The following is an 8008-nucleotide window of genomic DNA, read 5'->3' as shown; positions in this document are numbered from 1 at the left end:
GCTGCAAAACGCAGCAGCCGCTGCAGACGCCGGCGGCAGACCCGTCGCCGGCAATTCGATTTTTTTTTAATTAAATCTTAATCCGAAACTATAAAAATTCAAAATTCCAAATCTGAATTTTCTTAAACTGAATAAATCCATACGAAAATAGCAAGAATTATACCGTAAAAAATTTTCAAATTTAACAAAATATTTAACCAAAATTGTTAAATTTGAAAATTACAAAATATATTGCAAGAACCAAACTAAAACATTTGATTCTCAATGATTCAACATGAAGTGGCTCTGATACCACTTGTTGGATAATTTAATTCTTTAAATACCGGATCTTTCATGTTAAATCATCAAGAAATATAATAATTAAAGCGGAAGCATACCTGAATCTGACATAGTTAATGCAATATGGATTTCGCGGTATGATCTTCCAAATCTACACGCAGTCTCCTTTTCCTCTCTGTGATGGGATGCAGTAGAGAATGAACAATAATCTGTTGCGTGTGATCTGGGGACCATAACCTATTTATATGGGAATGCCCTTTGACTTAATTCGGCCCATTATAGAATTAGGACTTGGGCCCGGTCTCTACACATATGTAAACTCATACTTAAACTAGATACATTAAAGCCCAAAACTAAAATCATATTAGATCACTTTAATTGGGCTCAACCGAATTCGATAGCCTATAATTTAATACACAATTATTCACACATACAAGCCCATCTTTAATTAAAAATTCTTACAGTTCATTGTCGATTTTAATTAGTAATGATATTGTTTATTCCCAAACCTGCCTTTCTAATTATGGGCAGCAAATGTTATTTCAATAAACCTCTAGGTTGCAAATGCTGTTTCCATATGTTTGATTGAGATAATGTAGTTGAATTTTTATTTTTATTTTTTGAAAACCAACCACGTTCAGTGACATTATAAAATGAAAGCAAAATATTACAATAGGGGATCACATTAAGCTCAAGTTCGGTTTAGATAAAAATAAGATTTTAGTAGTATTTTTTTTTTTTTTTATCAAAGTTGATAGAATGTGTAGTTTAGAAGTTATAGATCAAATGGAACGTATGGTTATAATTAATAATTGACTTTGATTTAGATTTTAAATCACATTTAAAGTTGGACGAAACATAACTAAATTAAACATGACTAAATATGGTACTTAGATAGTATTGATGTTAGTGTAAATATGAATTTGATAAAAACTTAAAGAAGACAACAAAAATTATTAAAATATACAACATAATTCTTGTAATTAAAGACGGTTACATTTCCATAATGTAGTCTCCAAACAAAGACTACAGATTATTTAATTAAACAGAGATCTCCAAACATAGATCTACAAGTTTATTGACTCAACCAGCTTCATAGATAGATAAGTAATTTATTCTTCTGCTGCTGTACAAAAGCATCAAGCGATTACTATCTCCTTGATGAAGGGTTCTTTGTCTGTTGCACCTGCCATTGCCGCCTCAGTAATTTTTGTTGGAACAGAGTTTGCAACTGCAATCAATGAGGGGAAATTTCAGTGCAAACAAAAGGAAGCCAGATTCAATCTGTAAGGTAACATATCATTAAGTTTATGTTCACATACGTGGGCAAGGTCCTTGGCAAGACACGGGCCAAATAATCCTGAACAGCACCATGGCAAACCCAGACTTTCGCAGTATGCTTGACAAAGTTGCGGGTCATATCCTATTGCATTCACCACAGGAGGACCGCTCATAATACGATTACGTGGGCAATTTGCTTGGCAAAGACACGGGAAATCTGGACCTTCGCATCATTTTGGCAATCCCTGACTAGAGCAGTACTGTTCACAAAGTTGCAGGTCACATCCTACAGCATCCAGACCACTCATATCAGCTTAATACAAGAAAAAGAGTAAAAGATACACTATTTTACTACGCAAGCACAGCTCAATATATACATGTATAAATTATAATACACTCCAATGTAAAAAAATGCGAATGCTTTGCTATGAAATTAAAGTTGGTAGGGTTATTTCTTATTTGGTAAATTTGTTGGGAATCTACTTATACATGCACAGCGAAAAATTAAAATTATTTCGATTCCCACCGAGAATCCCTTTGTGTTTAGATAGAAATCGTGATAAAGATTGTACCTTTGAAGAATTTTGCAAACCATTTGCTTTTCTTTTCGTTCCAACAATCTTGATTCGCTACCCACAACTGTTCAATTATCTAGCCTCCAACGGTGATCCACACAAAGAATAAAATTGCAGCTACCAGAGTTTTCTCCTCTTGTGCTAACAAGAATAATTATGAGAATGAAAACCATATGGATTGAAAACCCTAGCCTTGTATTTATATAAGCCCAAACGGGCCTAGCCCGGTTCGGTCCAATATTTAATTAAACTATTTAATTAAATTCGGTCCGTGAATTAATTAATCCAATTAATTAATTCGGGCCTATAAATAACCAACCTAATTAATTAATTTATCCAACGATTGTTAAATTAATTAATTGATAAATTGCAATCTTTCAATTCTCTTTTGTGTGCGATCCATCAGGTTCCCGATCACTATGCCTAACGACGTGAAATATTATTTTGATCTAATCAAAATTGATAAATTAAAACACCCTTTTAATTTTTCGTCAATTCACACTAGCCGTCCCAGATTAACATCTAGGGCTGGACATGGTCCAGTTCGGTTCGGTTAGAACCGAACCGACCCGAAATTTTCGGGTATTTAATAAGTGGAATCGTCGGGTCCAAATTTAATCGACCCAAAATTTTCGGGTATTTAGTAAGTGGAACTGTTGGGTCCAAATTTAATTGTGGAACCGTTCAGATTCGGTTCCATTCGGTTCGGTTCCGCCCCTTATTATAATTAAATTTTTTAATATATACAAAGTTACTTTAATTTAATTAATGATATATTTAATATTAACTCTTACAAAATAACGTAGTTCAATTTTATGCGTTTCACGTCTATTTTTGCTGAATTCTTCATAAATTTGTTTATTAAAATCACAGAAAGAGAAAGATAGCGAGCTCAAAATAATTAAGAGAGATGTTGTAGAGTTTTAATTTGATTTTCTCTGGTAAAAACGACACTACATTAGAGTAACAGATTTGGATAAAATTGAGGTCAATTTAATTAAGTCGATTTTGAACTGAATATTAGAAATTGGAAACTCATATTTTGTAGTTTGAACTAAATTAATTAGTTAATAAATTTATTTAGAAAAAATAAAATATTTTTACTTATCTAAAATAAATTAATTAAAAAAATTACGGAGATTCGGTTCTTATTCGATTTTTCGGATCTTGGCCTAGAATCGAGAACCGAACCATACCCGTCAGTTCCTGATTCAAATACCCGTTCGGGTATTTAACTTGAGAAGAACCGTCGAGTTCGGTTCTGTTCGGTTCAGTCGGTTCGGTTCGAGAGTTTTGTCCAGCCCTATTAATATCTAGCAATGTATCAGGGCAATACATGTGACGGGAAATGTCATGTGGTATGACAAAATCAAACTCGTTCGTTTACCGTGAAACTATAATCCCTTCGTCAATATGATCCGATCAATTACGAGATATGGAAGTGTATCAATCTCGATTAACGATTATATCTTTCATTTCACTATTAAGTCAATATAAGTCAAAAACTCCTTTTCGATTTATGAGTACACATTGGCCAAGGATTTCATCAACGATTGAATGAAACGCAGATCATAATCTCCTACTATCTAAGAGTGACAAATCCTTTATTGATCAATCACAACCTTCATACGATTCTTGACGTACCCGAACGATGTCGTATTAGCGGCTCTTTGCAGAGCAACATCCAACACCGCTAAAGTATGACTGTCCTCATATAAGGTACCATGACGACCTCAAGTCAAAGGACCAATTCCACTACCGAACGTTAGAGATTAACCACTAACACTCAGATAGTTATCCATGTGGAATATTTCGACGAGTCTTCAATGTTTTGTTCTATAACAAAATATCCACGTGTTTATTTAAGTGTCACCATACTTTAACTTGTGAGATCAGCTACTTACTTCACAAGTAAGAAATGATACACGTGATGGTCTATCCGTAATAACGATATCAATATCTCGTTATTATTTACGACCACGGACGATATAAGATTCAATCAGATGTAATTTGTATCTCACAATCACAACTCCTTGTGATTAACAAATTACAAAGATTTGAATCTACGGACTCTATTATTTATTTAATTGTTTATTAATTAAATAATAGATCTGCCATTAAATTGCATTAATTGTATATCAAAAGTATTTATGTCCAAAGTTGATTAGACCTATGGCATAATACTTACAAACTCCCACTTGCACTAGATCCAATCACTTATGTATCCAATATCATAAGTCTACATGACTATCATGTTTATGCAACGACAACTCTTTGTTAGTGGATCTGCAATATTGTTAAATGTGGGAATTTGTTCTTCTCTTTACGTCATTTCTATGTATTATCTCTCTAATGAGATTATACTGGCTTAATACATGTTTGGATCATTGATGAGACTTTAGTTCCTTCGCTTTCGCAATGGTTCTATTGTTATCACAATATAATGGCATGTGATCAACAATATCAGAAACTACTCCAAGTTCATTTATGAACATCATGATCCAGTTTTCAACTCTTTACTATTTCTGAAGTAATCATGTATTAGGTTTTTACTATTGAATCAACGGTTGCTTCATGTTTGGAACCTTTCCAACATACCTCTTAAGGTAAACCAGTTTCCCATATGAAATCTTCTGAAGATTTCATCTATATAAATTGGGATGAGTTAAACAATCTTCTAGATCTACCTCTATAGATCAAATTGCTACTCCCATATCGTTAATGAATAAATCTTTTAACAACCATTATTTCAACGATTGAAACATAGGGATGTCGTTTACTATAATATTCGGAATACGACAATGCTCCCACTATCTTCTTGTAAACACACAATTCGTCTTCAAATTTGATAAAATCAAACACTTTGACTTTCTCATCAAATTGAAGATTTCAGCTCCATAGAGACTTATCTTAACCTATAGTTACGATATGCAACTGTTGCAAGAAAAACACGAATGGACTTTAGCAAGGCCACAGGAGAAAGGTTTCACCAAAGTCAACACTTAACCTTTGCTTCTAGTCTTAGTTTGTATATATAGATATTCCCATCCATATCGACCTTTTCCTTGTAAACTATTTACAAAACCTTATGGATTTTATTCCATCAGAGGCTCGATCAAGGTCCAAACCTTGTTCACATACACCAAGTTCATCTCAAGTATCATGGCCTCTTGCTTTCTCTTTTAAGTCAACACTTGACTTTATTTTTTTACAACTAGCAGGTTCATTATCCTGGATTAGTAATACCTGATTAGTAATCATGGATTCGCACCTTCTTGAAGGTCGAATGATCCTACTAGATTCACATAGAGTTGATATGCCCTCAGGAGTCTTTACTTCCCAATCAAGAGTATGTCCCATGTCAGATATGGGATCGAACTCGAATTTATCTACTTGGTTAACTATATCTGTGAACTCTTGAACTTTTTCAAGTTCTATTTTGCTCCCACTGTCCTCCCTTAGAGTAAAGATTTTCTCTAAAAGGACGATATGTCATGAGACGAAGACTTTCTTCATGATAATAGAATTTATATTTAAATGTCTCCTTTGAATATCCCCACAAATACGTATTTATTAGATTTAGCGTCAAACTTATCCGATTCAAGGCGCTTCAAATAAGCGTCACAGCCCCAAACTTTCATATAAGATAAATTGGGACTATTGTCTTTCCATAATTCGTATGGAGTTTTGTTAACCAATTTAGATGGGACATGATTTAGTGTGTTGCACACTGCAATCAATGCCTGACCCCAAAACAATTTTGGGAGATTTGAATGTCTTGTTATTAATCGCATTATATCTAATAATTAACGATTCCTCCTTTTAGATACACCACTATGCTGCAGTGTATATGCAGAAGTTCACTGTAAGATAATTTCATTCTTTCTTAGATAATCTAGATTTTATCTTTAAAATACTCTCATTTGATCGAATATTAATGTGAGGGTATCTTTACCTATCTTTTTCTCTACTTCTAGTTTGAATCTCTTGAACCTTTCAAGAGTTTCATGTTTGAGTTTTTATCAAGTATACATGATCATTGATGAAATAAGAGAAACATTAATTGACACGAGTCCATATGCATCACTATGCATTAGATCAATAATTATGCTGACCTTTCTTCTTTTCAAGTAAAAGAAGATTTGGTTATTGTGCCAAACATGCATAATTTGTACTTGTCAAAATCAATTAATCCCAATAATACATCTCTATGTAACTTTAGAATTACTTTTCATCTATATGATAAAGTCTGTCATGCCAGATTTCGATAATAATTAGATTATCGCATTTATGCCTTATAATTTCTATACTCATTATAGAATCATTAGTATTTAGAATATAAATGTTATTTTGTGACTTACCACAACTATTAAGATCTTAATCAACATATGCAGGAACGACAATTGTCCTTAACATTAAAATGATTCATGTCTTAACATGAAATTCATTTTAATGATCCAGCTATGGTGGGTACAAAACAATATTTCTCTAATTCCATTACTAAGTCAAAAGGCAACGGCAAAAAGTATGCTCGTACAGGCAATGCAACAAACTTTGCTCATCTTCAACGTGTAGGTCAACTTCTCCCTTTCGCAGTGGTCTACTTTTATTTAGTTTCTTCATATTTGTATGAATATGAGATCTACATCTGGTATCAAATACCTAAGAAACTAGACATAAGACACGCTATATCTTCAAATGACCTTTCATTCTATAATGAAAACAAGTGTCATTAGATTTGGTATTGTCCTTCGCTTAGACTGTCTTAACCTTATTGGGTGCTTTCTCAAAACCCCTTTAGATTTTCTCTTAACGCTCTTAGAAGAATCAATGGTTTGCCCACTACCAATTTTGATAGAGGGCTTAACAGTTCTAAGCATGTTAAGCAACTTAATGAGTATGCATTCGAACTTATTCATATCATAATTAGTATAAATAACTCTATGACAGAGATTGCAGAGCTAAGTCAATACTTAGTTCATAGTTAATGATTGAACTCAGTTGAGACACTTTTCATGTCAATTATCTTCAGTACATGAGAATTGACTGAAAATTCTTCTGTCACTTTGCATCGATATAGTTGTTTGAAAGTCTCATATTCTTCCACACATGATTATTATCATACAACTCTTTGTAATGAAGAATTATGTGTTAACATATATATTCTCAAGTTGCTTTTGTAACTCAGGTGACATAGTTGCAGGAATTACATACATTACAATACTATTGTCATCACTGCGTTCATTATAGCAACCACATCTTCCACCAGATGTCTCTGGAAAATGGCTACTTAAGGACAACCAACTTTCTCATGCTTGAGAATAATTCTCAAATTGCAGTGCCAATCAAGAAGATTTAATTTGGTTGTTGACATCTAATATGCTTCTCAAATACACATTGTTACTCACGATTCAATAAATATAAATGATGAAAAGAAAAAGAATAATATATAAAACGCATAAATTAATTTATCATGGAATTTTATTAAATTATTTATGCTCCCACTGTTTAATACAAATTTATGACCCTCTTACATAAATTTATGGAGTCCATACTTGACTCCCAGTGGGTCGAGATCTTATCTATTATATTAAGACCTTGAGTGTACTCAACAAGCCTTAATATAACATTTGAATAGATACTATTATCAATTGTATCTCCATACAACTCCCAGATCATTAAGTTGGCAACTTTTTGTTTTCACACATCTTATATGTTAGCTTAACATGCCTCTAAAATTTATCTACTTAAGTGTACTCAATAAAAGATAAATTTTAGTTAAGTCAAACTCGTCATTCAAAAATATCAAATATTTCATAATGTCAAACATATCCCTAATAGACCAGCTTTTAGTGTATTCAACAAGTTGAGAT

At 32.8% G+C, this 8008-nt stretch overlaps 1 long non-coding RNA gene across 1 annotated transcript; it reads right to left on the bottom strand.

Moving 5' to 3' along the window:
- Positions 1 to 1277: 1277 nt before the first annotated feature.
- LOC111386029 lies at positions 1278 to 1692 on the bottom strand. Its single transcript, XR_002701142.1, has 2 exons — positions 1602 to 1692; positions 1278 to 1510 (listed from the first exon to the last, which is right to left on the bottom strand). It is a non-coding gene; the product is annotated as an uncharacterized LOC111386029 (long non-coding RNA).
- Between the last annotated feature and the right edge of the window lie 6316 nt (positions 1693 to 8008).

This window comes from Olea europaea, unplaced genomic scaffold (assembly GCF_002742605.1).
Source record: "Olea europaea var. sylvestris unplaced genomic scaffold, O_europaea_v1 scaffold3382, whole genome shotgun sequence".
Lineage (NCBI taxonomy): Eukaryota > Viridiplantae > Streptophyta > Magnoliopsida > Lamiales > Oleaceae > Olea > Olea europaea.
The sequence above is the reverse complement of the archived record's forward strand: the minus strand, read 5'-3'. Positions and strand labels throughout refer to the sequence as shown.